Source organism: Kogia breviceps, chromosome 12, assembly GCF_026419965.1.
Source record: "Kogia breviceps isolate mKogBre1 chromosome 12, mKogBre1 haplotype 1, whole genome shotgun sequence".
NCBI classification, from domain to species: domain Eukaryota; kingdom Metazoa; phylum Chordata; class Mammalia; order Artiodactyla; family Physeteridae; genus Kogia; species Kogia breviceps.
In genome coordinates, this window is record NC_081321.1 from 68639047 (window position 1) to 68653302 (window position 14256).

Here is a 14256-nt window from a genome sequence, read left to right on the forward strand (position 1 = left end):
ATAAGACACTGTAGCATTTTCTTGGGAGAAGAATACAAGATAGAAGTGTGTAGTTAATGTTTTCATTACTAATAACATCGTTTTAGAGACTGATATTGTGAAAAATGAAGTCAGGATAAATTTTCTCACACTATACCTATTATGATAAAATATGGGTAATTTTATATTTTAGAGCAGAATTATTTATATTGTTGATATCCATACTTCCACTTTAAACAGCTTCTGTTTCTGGTTAGTAAAGAACACATTTTAAAGTGACTTGTGTGATTATTTATTTTTTCCTATTCAGGAATATAAAACATTTGGTGATAATTATGGAATATAATTTGAAAACAAGTACCCATAAAAGATTACGTCTATCTTGCTCAGCTCAGCATAGCCGAAACATTGATTTGAATGCTTTTTTTTTTTTTAACTTTTTTGATCTAATTTTTCAGTCTTAATATTTCCTTTGCTCAAGTTCTGCATTTAATGGATAAATATGTGGAATACCTTTTTTCATATTTATGTAGTCTTAGATCATATCTGTTAGAATAATTCTCAATTTTTCAAACTCCTGCAAAGTTATTTTTTAAAACATGCATTTTGCTACTTAAGGTGAATATTAAAATCTAAACTTGCCTTTCAGTATTAATGCTTAAATCAGTATGTTTCAAACTTGGAGAAAACTAATTTAATATACTTTATGTCGAGAAATGTACGCATACTCAAAACTCTCTATTCCCTGTCTTTAAAAATTATCTTATCTTTATTTCCAGGGATGGAATTCTGCTAGGCTTCTTGCTGGATAAGTGACCACAGCAGGCACAGTTCCAAGGAGCAAGGTAAATCAAATTTGGGAATTTTGGTCATTGGAGGAGTAAAGTTTAATGTCAGATATGAAAGTTGAGTATAGAGCAACCAATAGTACGTGAAGCAAGTGATAAAATATCAAATTGTCTGGAAGTTTCAAGAACTCAAGGGAAGAATAAGGAAAACACCAGGACTTGGCCATGAGCAAGGTAAAGAGGTCAAAACTGTTCTCAATGGATTATGATTTTGAAGCAAGGGTCCATGTCAACCAGGTCATAGGTAGGTTTAGAATAGAAAAGTTATTTGGAGAAAAAGAATCTTCAAAAGGTTATGTGTGGCCTTAGAGTCTATACTGATAAGTGACCATTTAAAAAAAAGTTTGTGTTCCTATTTTGGCTTTGTGGATCATGATGCTGTTTTCTTAAATTAAAAACTTTGGAACTGCATTTTTCCTTTGCAAAATTTTCTAGTATGACAAAAGACAGTTATCAAATAGGAACTGAGAAGTATTTACTATGCTTCACACAGGTAAGTTAGCTCATGGCCACTTATCGGTTTGTCTTGTTTGGTGAGAGCAAAATCTTCTAAGATGGTCACTCATAAATTATTCTTGTAATTTGTAAAACAAATAATTCTGATTCCTGAGAATTGACCTTCCTGTGAAGAATGACAGATTGTTGAAATTGATTCACTAGAAATTAGAGAATATGCTCTGAACTGCTGAGCTCAGTTCAGATTATATAAAATAAATTAGGAAACCAAACCATTTTTTATTCCATTTATTCTTATATAAGTAAGTACACTGATATTTTTAGTGACCACAATGTATACCACATTTTGGGCCATTCATAATATGCTTAATTAACACCTGAATATTTCATGTGAGCACACTAGAAAATGTAATAATAATAATACAATATATAATGCATATTAACTAACTATATATATAACAGTAGAATATCTTTTAAAAATGGAAATGATTTTTTATTGAAAATATATCTAATTTATATGAATAATGATGCTTTAAGAAATGATTATTTATTCTGTTAATAACAGTAAATTTACAATTAAGACATATTCAAATTCCCATAAAGCGTAATTTATCTCTCTTCAAGGAATGTTTATTTCTGGTATTTACAATAGTTCATTTCTTCAGCAAACAGTAAATAATGGGATGTAAGCATACAGCCATGTTAGAAAGGCACTTTTCCTTAATTTATTAATACAAAGGAAGAGATTTTTCTCAGTGTCCATATTAGTCCTTGTTTCATATAGGTGCTTTCAGATCTCAGATGAAATGTACTGAAATTTATTATTACATCTACTTACTTCATTATTCAGTATTACTTGAGCAGCAATAGACATTAGAGCAACTGCGACATATTGGCATTATAAAAGCAAACAATAGAAGGCCTTTGATCCAAGGAGCTCATAGTATAGTAGGCTATCAAGACCTCTATGTTAACAGCTAACAGCTGTCATGCTACCTCCATATTAACAACTAAAAGTTGAGTGTTAAATGCTTTACATGTATTTATTCCTTATTACAATCCCCAAATGTGACCCTTTTAATATATGTCCCTAATTTTACAGATGAGAAAAGTGGGTCAAAGAGAGAGTAAAATAACTAGCTTACAGGCACACAACTAATATCAGAGCCAATATTTGAACCCAGGCAATCTACCCAATGTCTGTGCTTTAACCCATATACGAGAGAGGAAAATGCACAGGATGCTATTGGAGCATAGAGAAAATCCATACCAATCAGATTCAAGTCAATCTTTACAGTGGAATTCAGTTTAGTTTTGAAGAAGGAATAGGAAGAAGAGCTCTCTGAACAGTGGGAACTACCTGTGTGATAAAGTGAGGAATACAGTCTATTTGTTTGAGAATGGCAAGAAGTTCTGTGGGGTTGATTGGAAGTGTTCACATGGGCAAATGGCAGGAAACAGAGCTAGGATTTTAGGGCAAGCATCACGACATTATGGACCCTGGATGGTAAGCTGATAAATCTGAACTTTATTCTGGAAGCTAGGGGCAACTATTGAAGGGCTTTGAGCAAGGCAGAAATATGATCATGTTTGCCTTTTAGAAAGGCAACAGTCTGGAAGAGAATTGAAGAGAGGCTAGTTAGGAGAAAAATGAAGTAAACCAGGCAAAAGTTGATGAAAACCTGGACATAAGTATTGATAGGGGAAGGAAAAGGAGACAAGGGTAAAAGATGTCTAATTTTAGTATTTAAAATGACTATCATTTTAATAAGCACTTTCCAGTAATCTCTCTAATTTGTAAGAAGTTCTATGAGAGAGATTTTATTAGTTATGTTTTATGATGAGGTCATAAGGGCTTAGAGAGGTTAAGTAGCCTACTCAGGGTTTACAGCTAGTCATTGATAGATTTGGGATTCAAATCCATGGCTAAAATTCCTTCTACTCTAAGATGCTGCTTGCCATGAAAGTCTTTAAGGACAAAACTTTGCAGATTTCAAATCAAATTGAGAGTAGCATAGTAAATTAGAAGTATGAATCTTGATTAACACTCATGTTTCTAACATGGGTATGAGTTTTGGTGTCATTTCACCCAAATGTAGAGCAAAAAAAATCCTAAAGCAGTGTTCTCAAACGAGGTGTGTATGATTGCTGCATTCATTTATTATCTTACTCCTCAAACTGATCTGGCATCAGGCACCTCATCTCTACCAAAACAGTTACTGAGAAGATCGGTAATCACATTCCTGTCTCTAAATCCAAAGACTATTTTTAATACCCTTCTTAGTCTGCTTCTCAATAACATTCAGCTCTATCTTCTACTTTCTTGCATTGTGAAATTCTCATCTTTTGAATTTCTTGCAGCAGTACACTTTGATTTTCTTCCTACCTCACTGTATTTGTTGTCGGGCTCATCACTATAGGCCATTAAATATTGAAGTTCCTTAAGCTTAATGGTAGAATCTCTCCTGTTTTCACCTCTTTTGTTTTCATTCACCTTTATGACTTCAATTATTATTAGCTATACAGAGAGAACAGATGCACTTACCCAGGCCCCTTCTCTGATATCCCTTTTTGGCAATCTTAAAATCACCTCAGATATAGGATATAAAAAATAATAAACTCATAATATTCTCCCTCAGTTCTATTCCTTTCTCAGCTTTCCTGATCTCCATGAATGGCACTGCAGTCCTTTTATTTGTACAAGCAAATAACAGCTGTCATCTTGGACACAGCATTCTTCCTCACCTTCCATATCTAAAGCATCACTAGGCCCTGTCAGTCACATTTCCTAAATGTATCTCAGATTTTCTTTTTTTTCATGTCCATGGCCAACACAACATTCCCTTCTGTACTTATTGCAATCTTGGGATTCTCAATAGCCCACAAGCTGATTTCCCCAAACTTCTCTAAACTTTGCTTTAATCCATTCTCCATACAGTATTGCAGAGTGATCTGTCCAAATACGTTTCTGATCGTGTTCCCCCCTCTGCTTGCTACCCTTTAATGATACATACTGCTTTCAGGATAAAGGGTAGACTTCTTACGATGGCCTTCAGCATCCTGTGTCATGCAACCTCTACCTCCTGCTCTACCTTCATCTGGTACCAGTCTTCCTCTACTTCCTCTCATGCAGCCCAACTGGCTTTCTTCCCGTCCTTCATACTCACTATTCGCATATATTGCTCCTTTTGGTTTGAACACTCCTTTTCCCACTATTAACTAGATATTTTCTATTCATCCTACAACTTTGAGTTTACATATCACTTCCTCTAGGAATTATTCTCTGACCTCTCTATGTCAAATCCCTCTATTTAGGGCCTTAGAACCTGAAGAGAAGGTCAAAAGAATTTCTTTATCTGTTATAATTTTCATTGTGCAATTTGATACATTTAATATAAAATGCCAGTGTATTAGGTTTAAAGAACACAGATTTACAGATTAAGTTTTCTTGAACACATTATCTTTTTTTTTAAGCATCTTTATTGGAGTATAATTGCTTTACAATGGTGTGTTAATTTCTGCTTTAGAACAAAGTGAATCAGTTATACATATACATATGTTCCCATTATCTCTTCCCTCTTCCATCTCCCTCCCTCCCACCCTCCCTATCCCAGCCCCTCTAGGTGGTCACAAACCACAGAGCTGATCTCCCTGTGCTATGCGGCTGCTTCCCACTAGCTATCTATTTTACGTTTGGTAGTGTATATATGTCCATGCCACTCTCTCACTATATCACAGCTTACCCTTCTCCCTCCCCATATCCTCAAGTCCATTCTCTAGTAGGTCTGTGTCTTTATTCCCCTCTTACCCCTAGGTTCTTCATGACCTTTATTTTTCTTCGATTACATATATATGTGTTAGCATACGGTATTTGTTTTAGTCCTTCTGACTTACTTCACTTTGTATGACGGACACTAGGTCCATTCACCTCACTACAAATATCTCAATTTCATTTCTTTTTATGGCTGAGTGATATTCCAGTGTATATATTTGCCACATCATCTTTATCCATTCATCTGATGATAGACACTTAGGTTGCTTCCATGTCCTGGCTATTGTAAATAGAGCTGCAATGAACATTTTGGTACATGACTCTTTTTGAATTATGGTTTTCTCAGGGTATATGCCCAGTAGTGGGATTCCTGGGTCGTATGGTAGTTCTATTTTAAGTTTTTAAAGGAAGCTCCATACTGTTCTCCATAGTGGGTGCATCAATTTACATTTCCACCAACAGTGCAAGAGGGTTCCTTTTTCTCCACACCCTCTCCAGCATTTATTGTTTCTAGATTTTTTGATGATGGCCATTCTGACCGGTATGAGATGATATCTCATTGTAGTTTTGATTTGCATTTCTCTAATGATTAATGAGGTTGAGCATTCTTTCATGTGTTTGTTGGCAATATGTATATCTTCTTTGGAGAAATGTCTACTTAGTTCTTCTGCCCATTTTGGGATTGGGTTGTTTGTCTTTTTCTTATTGAGCTGCATGAGCTGCATGAGCTGCTTGTAAATCTTGGATATTAATCCTTTGTCAGTTGCTTGATTTGCAAATATTTTCTCAAATTCTGAGGTTGTCTTTTGGTCTTGTTTATGGTTTCCTTCGCTGTGCAAAAGCTTTTAAATTTCATTAGGTCCCACTTGTTTATTTTTGTTTTTATTTCCATTTCTCTATAAGGTGGGTCAAAAAGGATCTTGCTGTGATTTATGTCATAGTGTTCTGCCTATGTTTTCCTCTAAGAGTTTGATAGTATCTGGTCTTACATTTAGGTATTTAATCCATTTTGAGTTTATTTTTGTGTATGGTATTAGGGAGTGTTCTAATTTCATACTTTTACATGTACCTGTCCAGTTTTCCCAGCACCACTTATTGAAAAGGCTGTCTTTTCTCCACTGTATATTCTTGCCTCCTTTATCAAAGATAAGGTGACCATATGTGTGTGGTTAATCTCTGGGTTTTCTATCCTATCCCATTGATCCATATTTCTGTTTTTGTGCTAGTAGCATACTGTCTTGATTACCATAGCTTTGTAGTATAGTCTGAAGTCAGGGAGCCTGATTCCTCCAGCTCCATTTTTCGTTCTCAAGATTGCTTTTGCTATATGGGGTCTTTTGTGTTTCCATGCAAACTGTGAAATTTTTTGTTCTAGTTCTCTGAAAAATGCCAGTGGTAGTTTGATAGGGATTGAATTGAATCTGTAGATTGCTTTGGGTAGTAGACTCATTTTCTCAATGTTGATTCTTCCAATCCAAGAACATGGTATATCTCTCCATTTATTTGTATCATCTTTAATTTCTTTCATCAGTGTCTTAATAATTTTCTGCATACAGGTTTTTTGTCTCCTTAGTTAGGTTTATTCCTAGATATTTTATTCTTTTTATTGAAATGGTAAATGGGAGTGTTTTATTAATTTCACTTTCAGATTTTTCATCATTAGTGTATAGGAATGCCAGAGATTTCTGTGCATTAATTTTGTATCCTGCTATTTTACCAAATTCATTGATTAGCTTGAGTAGTTTTCTGGTAGCATCTTTAGGATTCTCTATGTAGAGTATCATATAATCTGCAAACAGTGACAGCTTTACTTCTTCTTTTCCAATTTGGATTCCTTTTATTTCTTATTCTTCTTTGATTGCTGTGGCTAAGACTTCCAAAATTATGTTGAATAATAGTGGTGAGAGTAGGCAACCTTTTCTTTTTCCTGATCTTAGTGGAAATGTTTTCAGTTTTTCACCATTGAGGATGATGTTGGCTGTGGGTTTGTCATATATGGCCTTTATTATGTTGAGGGAAGTTCCCTCTATGCCTACTTTCTGCAGGGTTTTTATCATAAATGGGTGTTGACTTTTGTCAAAAGCTTTCTCTGCATCTATTGAGATAATCATATGGTTTTTCTCCTTCAGTTTGTTAATATGGTGTATCACATTGGTTGATTTGCGTATATTGAAGAATCCTTGCATTCCTGGAATAAACCCCACTTGATCATGGTGCATGGTCCTTTTAATGTGTTGTTGGATTCTGTTTGCTTGCATTTTGTTGAGGATTTTTGCATCTATGTTCATCAGTGATATTGGCCTGTAGTTTTCCTTCTTTGTGACATCTTTGTCTGGTTTTGGTAATAGGGTGATGGTGGCCTCATAGAATGAGTTTGGGAGTGTTCCTCCCTCTGCTATCTTTTGGAAGAGTTTGAGAAGGATAGGTGTTAGCTCTTCTCTAAATGTTTAATAGAATTCTCCTGTGAAGCCATCTGGTCCTGGGCTTTTGTGCGTTGGAAGATTTTGAATCACAGTTTCAATTTCAGTGCTTGTGATTGGTCTGTTTTGTGCATTTCTAGGAATTTGTCCATTTCTTTCAGGTTGTCCATTTTATTGGCATAGAGGTGCTTGTAGTAATCTCTGATGATCCTTTGTATTTCTGCAGTGTCAGTTGTTACATCTCCTTTTTCATTTCTAATTCTATTTATTTGAGCCTTCTCCCTTTTTTTTTTTTTTTGATGAGTCTGGCTAATGGTTTATCAATTTTGTTTATCTTCTCAAAGAACCAGCTTTTAGTTTTATTGATCTTTGCTATCATTTCCTTCACTTCTTTTTCAATTATTTCTGATCTGATCTTTATGACTTCTTTCCTTCTGCTAATTTGGGTTTTTGTTTGTTCTTCTTTCTCGAATTGCTTTAGGTGCAAATTAGGTTGTTTATTCGAGATGTTTTCTGTTTCTTAAGGTAGGATTTTATTGCTATAAACTTCCTTCTTAGAACTGCTTTTGCTGCATCCCATAGGTTTTGGGTCGTCGTGTCTCCACTGTAAATTGTTTCTAGGTATTTTTTTATTTCCTCTTTGATTTCTTCAGTGATCACTTGGTTATTAAGTAGTGTATTGTTTAGCCTCCATGTGTTTGTATTTCTTACAGATCTTTTCCTGTAATTGATATCTAGTCTCATAGTGTTGTGGTTGGAAAAGATACTTGATATGATTTCAATTTTCTTAAATTTACCAAGGCTTGATTTGTGACCCAGTATATGATCTATCCTGGAGAATGTTCCATGAGCACTTGAGAAAAATGTATATTCTCTATTCTGTTGTTTTTGGATGGAATGTCCTATAAATATCAATTAAGTCCATCTTGTTTAACGTATCATTTAAAGCTTGTGTTTCCTTATTTATTTTCATTTTGGATGATCTGTCCATTGGTGAAAGTGGGGTGTTAAAATCCCCTTCTATGATTGTGTTACTGTCAATTTCCCCTTTTATGGCTGTTAGTATTTGTCTTATGTATTGTGGTGCTCCTATGTTGGGTGCATAAATATTTACATTTGTTATATCTACTTCTTGGATTGATCCTTTGATCAATCCAAGAAGAAGATATTAAAAAAAAAGGACACTTGTAGTGTCCTTCTTTGTCTTTGTAATAATCTTTATTTTAAAGTCTATTTTGTCTGATATGAGAATTGCTACTCCAGCTTTCTTTTGATTTCCATTTGCATGGAATATCTTTTACCATCCCCTCACTTTCAGTCTGTATGTGTCCCTAGGTCTCAGGTGGGTCTCTTTTAGACAGCATATATATGGGTCTAGTTTTAGTATCCATTCAGCCAGTCTGTGTCTTTTGGTGGGAGCATTTAATCCATTTACATTTAAGGTAAGTTTTGATATATATGTTCCTATTCCTATTTTCTTAATTGTTTTGGGTCTGTTATTGTAGGTCTTTTCCTTCTCTTGTGTTTCTTGTCTAGGGAAGTTCCTTTAGCCGTTCTTGTAAAGCTGGTTTGGTGGTGCTGAACTCTCTCAGCTTTTGCTTGTCTGTAAAGGTTTTAATTTCTTCATCAAATCTGAATGAGATCCTTGCTGGTTAAAGTAATCTTTGTTGTAGGTTTTTCTCCTTCATCACTTTAAATATTTCCTGCCACTCCCTTCTGGCTTGTAGAGTTTCTGCTGAAAGATCAGATGTTAACCTTATGGTGATTCTCTTGTGTGTCATTTGTTGTTTTTCCCTTGCTGCTTTTAATATGTTTTCCTTGTATTTAATTTTTGATACTTTGATTAAAATGTGTGTTGGTGTGTTTCTCCTTGGGTTTATCCTGTATGGGACTCTCTGTGCTTCCTGGACTTGATTGACTATTTCCTTTCCTATATTAGGGAAGTTTTCAACTATAGTCTCTTCAAATATTTTCTCAGTCCCTTTCTTTTTCTCTTCTTCTTCTGGGACCCCTATAATTCGAATGTTGGTGTGTTTAATGTTGCCCCAGAGGTCTCTGAGACTGTCCTCAGTTCTTTTCATTCTTTTTTCTTTATTCTGCTCTGCAGTAGTTATTTCCACTATTTTAGGATCCAGGTCACTTATCCGTCCTTCTGCCTCAGTTATTCTGCTATTTATCCCATCTAGAGTATTTTTAATTTCATTTATTGTGTTGCTCATCGTTTCTTGCTTCCTCTTTATTTCTTCTAGGTCCTTGTTAAATGTTTCTTGTATTTTCTCTATTTTATTTCCAAGATTTTTGGATCATCTTTACTATCATTCTTCTGAATTCTTTTTCAGGTAGACTGCCTATTTCCTCTTCATTTGTTAGTTCTGTTGGGTTTTTACCTTGCTCCTTCATCTGCTGTGTTTTTTTCTGTCTTTTCATTTTGCTTATCTTACTGTGTTTGGGGTCTCCTTTTCGCAAGCTTCAGGTTCGTAGTTCCCGTTGTTTTTGGTGTCTGTCCCCAGTGGCTAAGGTTGGTTTAGTGTGTTCTGTAGGCTTCCTGGTGGAGGGAACTAGTGCCTGTGTTCTGGTGGATGAGGCTGGATCTTGTCTTTCTGGTGGGCAGGTCCACGTCTGGTGGTGTGTTTTGGGGTGTCTGTGGCCTTATTATGATTTTAGGCAGCCTCTCTGCTAATGGATGGGGTTGTGTTCCTGTCTTGCTAGTTGTTTGGCATAGGGTGTCCAGCACTGTAGCTTGCTGGTCCTTGAGTGAAGCTGGGTCTTGGTGTTGAGATGGAGGTCTCTGGGAGATTTTCACCGTTTGATATTATGTGGAACTGGGAGGACTCTTGTGGACCAGTGTCCTGAAGTTGGCTCTCCCAGCTCAGAGACACAGCCCTGACTCCTGGCTGGAGCACCAAGAGCCTTTCATCCAGACCGCTCAGAATAAAAGGGAGAAAAAATAGAAAGAAAGAAAGAGGATAAAATAAAATCAGATAAAATAAAATAGTTATTAAAATAAAAATTATTAAGAAAAACAATTTTTTTAAACGTAAAAAAAAATGGATGGACAGAACCCTAGGACAAATGGTGAAAGCAGAGCTATACAGACAAAATCTCACACAGAAGCATACACATATACACTCACAAAAAGAGGAAAAGGGGAAAAAATAATATATCTTGCTCCCAAAGTCCACCTCCTCAGTTTGGGATGATTCCTTTTCTATTCAGGTATTCCACAGAGGCAGGGTACATCAAGTTAATTGTGGAGATTTAATCCACTGCTCCTGAGGCTGCTGGGAGAAATTTCCCTTTCTCTTCTTTGCACAGCGCAGTTCAGCTTTGGATTTGGGCCTGCCTCTGCTTGTAGGTCGCCTGAGGGCATCTGCTCTTCGCTCAAACAGGATGTTGTTAAAGGAGCTGCTGATTCGGTGACTCTGGATCACTCAGGCCGGGGGGAGGGAGGGGTACGGAGTGTGGGGTGAACCTGTGGAGGCAAAGGCCGGCGTGACGTTGCAGCAGCCTGAGGCACACCGTGTGTTCTCCCGGGGAAGTTGTCCCTGGATCACGGGACCCTGGCAGTAGTGGGCTGCACAGGCTCCCGGGAGGGGAGGTGTTGAGAGTGACCTGTGCTCGCACACAGGCTTCTTGGTGGCGGCAGCAGCAGCCTTAGCGTCTCATGCCCATCTCTATGGTCTGTGCTGATATCTGCGTTCGCGTCTGTCTCTGGAGCTCCTATAAGTGGCACTCTTAATCCCCTCTCCTCACACACCAGGAAACAAAGAGGGCGGAAAAAGTCTCTTGCCTCTCCGGCAGCTCCAGACTTTTTCCCAGACTCCCTCCCGTCTAGCTGTGGTGCACTAGCCCCCTTAAGGCTGTGTTCATGCAGCCAACCCCAGTCCTCTACCTGGGATCCGGCTGAAGCCGGAGCCTCAGCTCCCAGCTCCTGCCTGTCCTGGCGGGTGATCAGACAAGCCTCTCGGGCTGGCGAGTTTTGGTCGGCACCGATGCTCTGTGCGGAATCTCTCCGCTTTGCCCTCCACACCCCTGTTGCTGCGCTCTCCTCCGTGGCTCCGAAGCTTCCCCCCTCCGCTATCCGCAGTCTCCGCCCGTGAAGGAGCGGAGAAAGAAACCTTTGCTCCTTCACAGCTTCCTCCCACTGGTGCAGGTCCCATCCCTATTCTTTTGTCTCTGTTTTTTCTTTTTTCTTTTGCCCTACCCAGGTACTTGGGGAGTTTCTTGCCTTTTGGGAGGTCTGAGGTTTTCTGCCAGCGTTCAGTGGGTGTTCTATAGGAGCAGTTCCACATGTAGATGTATTTCTGATGTATCTGTGGGGAGGAATGTGATCTCTGCCTGTTACTCTTCCGCCATCTTCCTCAACTCCTCTCGAACACATTATCTTTTAAAGCCAAATTTACCAACACAAAGGTGTGGGGCGTTGTGTATATGATAATGTGTACATATAATTTTTTGAGTTAAATCAGTGGCAAAAAAATATCAGAAGGCGGAGGTAGCAGAGATGAGAGGGAAGATACTTGGAGAAGGATATATTTATGTACAAGGAACTTGGAAAAGATCAACTAGGGCAACCAGGGAGGAAAAAGACACAAAGAGAAATGATGTTGAAGTAATGAAAAGGATAATAACTCCAACCCCGGCCAATATGAAATAATATACATTAATCTTGTTGTATTGGATATACAATTTATTCCAAATATATTTAAGCTTGATTTGGTGGAGAGAGGCCTTTCTAGGCAATGGTTCTTTGATGTCCTACCCTCTGACTTTGAATTGCCTAGCCAGCTTCAAAGGAATGGCCTAAACTTGCTCTCATTCTCTTTTTATTAATTTAAATTTCCCCTATGGTTTTTATAAGCAAAAATGTTTTTCTTTGTCCTGCCAAAAATTTTAGAAACAATAAACACCACTAGACATCTCCCTCAAAACTTAGACAGAAACAAAATAAACTCCTTTTGGCTGAGAACTCTTTTTTTTCCATTTAGGATGGGAGTTTTTTCAAAGGAGTGTTAAGAGAGGATAAAATACAAGTATGTGGTGTTTCCTGCCCCACACAGAAAGAGATCAAAATATCACAGATAAACGTTTCATTCACACTTCAACTCAGTTTTTATAATTCATATTATCTAAATTGCATGGATAATTTTCTGAGGAACCTTTGTTCACTTCCCAATTAAAATAATTTTAATTATTAATACAGCCTAAACTCAGATGATAACAATGGACTCTTGGTCACTTACAGATAAGCGCATTTGAACTGGAATCGAATTCTAATACCTTGAACTTTGCAAGGCTCTCTGACTGGTAACCCAACTGAGTTTTCTTCCAATTATGGAAAATCTAACTCTTGGATTAAGAGGGAGTTAGCAAGTTATATGAGACACCAAGGTGAAGCATAATGCTGGATATATGTTTATGTTTTTAAATCAAAATTCTGTACTTATAGAAATAGTCATATTATGGAGTAAAATGAAAGATTATATACAGTTTTAAGACCAAAGATTGACTTGAAAAAAGTTTGATACTCTTGGTGGGTCCTGGGTTTACCTTCTCACAATCCTTTGATGTCCCAATGTCTTGACAGAAAATTTTAAGTAGCCACAAGTAGGCAATCTCCAAGGTTTCTTTAAAATTTAGGTATATGGATTGTTTAAATATTTTAAATAGAATAATACAAAGGCAAGCATAAATATGGTTGTGGTAACTCACAAACATTTTCTTAATTCCTGACTCCTTCCTGACACATCCAACTGAATACCATCTCTTCCTCTGGAAAATACACAGATTCACATTGTGACTAAAAGGGATATGGCATAGTGAAAGAATGTGGGTTGAGCTCCGATAGCTCTGGCTCCAAATCTTCATACCATTACTCAACATCTTGGATAGTTAATTCTAGCCCTGTTTCTTTGTCCATTAAATGGAGATAGAAATCCTGTATTTCACATTGCAAGAACAGAGACTAAATGTGTACATTGTAAAGCAAATGGCTGTTGCTACACATAAGGTGGACATCATCATAAATACACGTTATCCCTTTTTTAAGTGGATTGAAATTCTACTGATAGTAGTTGACTGTGTAACTTATTCATCTTGATATCCTTAGGACATGACAAAATGGTATACAAGTTGTTCATATTCAAAGAAAAGTTAGGTCTTAAGCACAAGAATACATAACGACAATTAACACACTGTTTTGATCATCTGGGTACGTGATGAATAATTGTTGAATCTCTCTCTTCAAGCAGCTCTACCTCCAATTCTCCCATTTTGGTTAATGAGGGTTAGTGACAAAGAAATCATTAACCAAATTAGAAAATTAGAGATGGAGCTGTTTGAAGAGAGAGATTCAACAAGTATTCATCACCTACCCAGGATGACCAAAACAGTGTGCAGAGTATGAGGACAGATAAAAACAATTAAGGTATGACTCTTATTTCTCACCCTCTTATCCAAAATTCAATCCAAATTTAAGCAGCATCAATTTATTTCTCCCAGTATTTCTCACGACTTTCCAGTTCCACTTACTCTCTCCTTTCTCAAACTGCTTACTGCCAGAGAATAAGAATTTTGTGATTATTTTTAATCCATTTTACCTCCTCACTCTTTTTCCATTACACTGTTTTGTATTCCACTCACCTATCAGTCTAAATTGCCTTCTGGATCAATACTCTCTCAGTTCTCTTTCTATTTTACTAGTCATTCCTTCTGAGGCTTTTTTGCTGATTCTTCATCTCCCTATTCTCTGTAGACGGTGATGGCCCAAGACTTAATCAGA

At 37.0% G+C, this 14256-nt stretch overlaps 1 protein-coding gene across 1 annotated transcript in view; it reads left to right on the forward strand.

The window, feature by feature from the left end:
• Nucleotides 1-14256, forward strand: part of TMTC2 (transmembrane O-mannosyltransferase targeting cadherins 2) — an 804716-nt gene that overhangs the window by 751820 nt on the left and 38640 nt on the right. Inside the window, exon 13 of the transcript XR_010835847.1 lies at nt 759-824. The gene's annotated coding sequence lies outside the window, so the exon portion shown is untranslated. The remainder of the gene's footprint in view (nt 1-758; nt 825-14256) is intronic.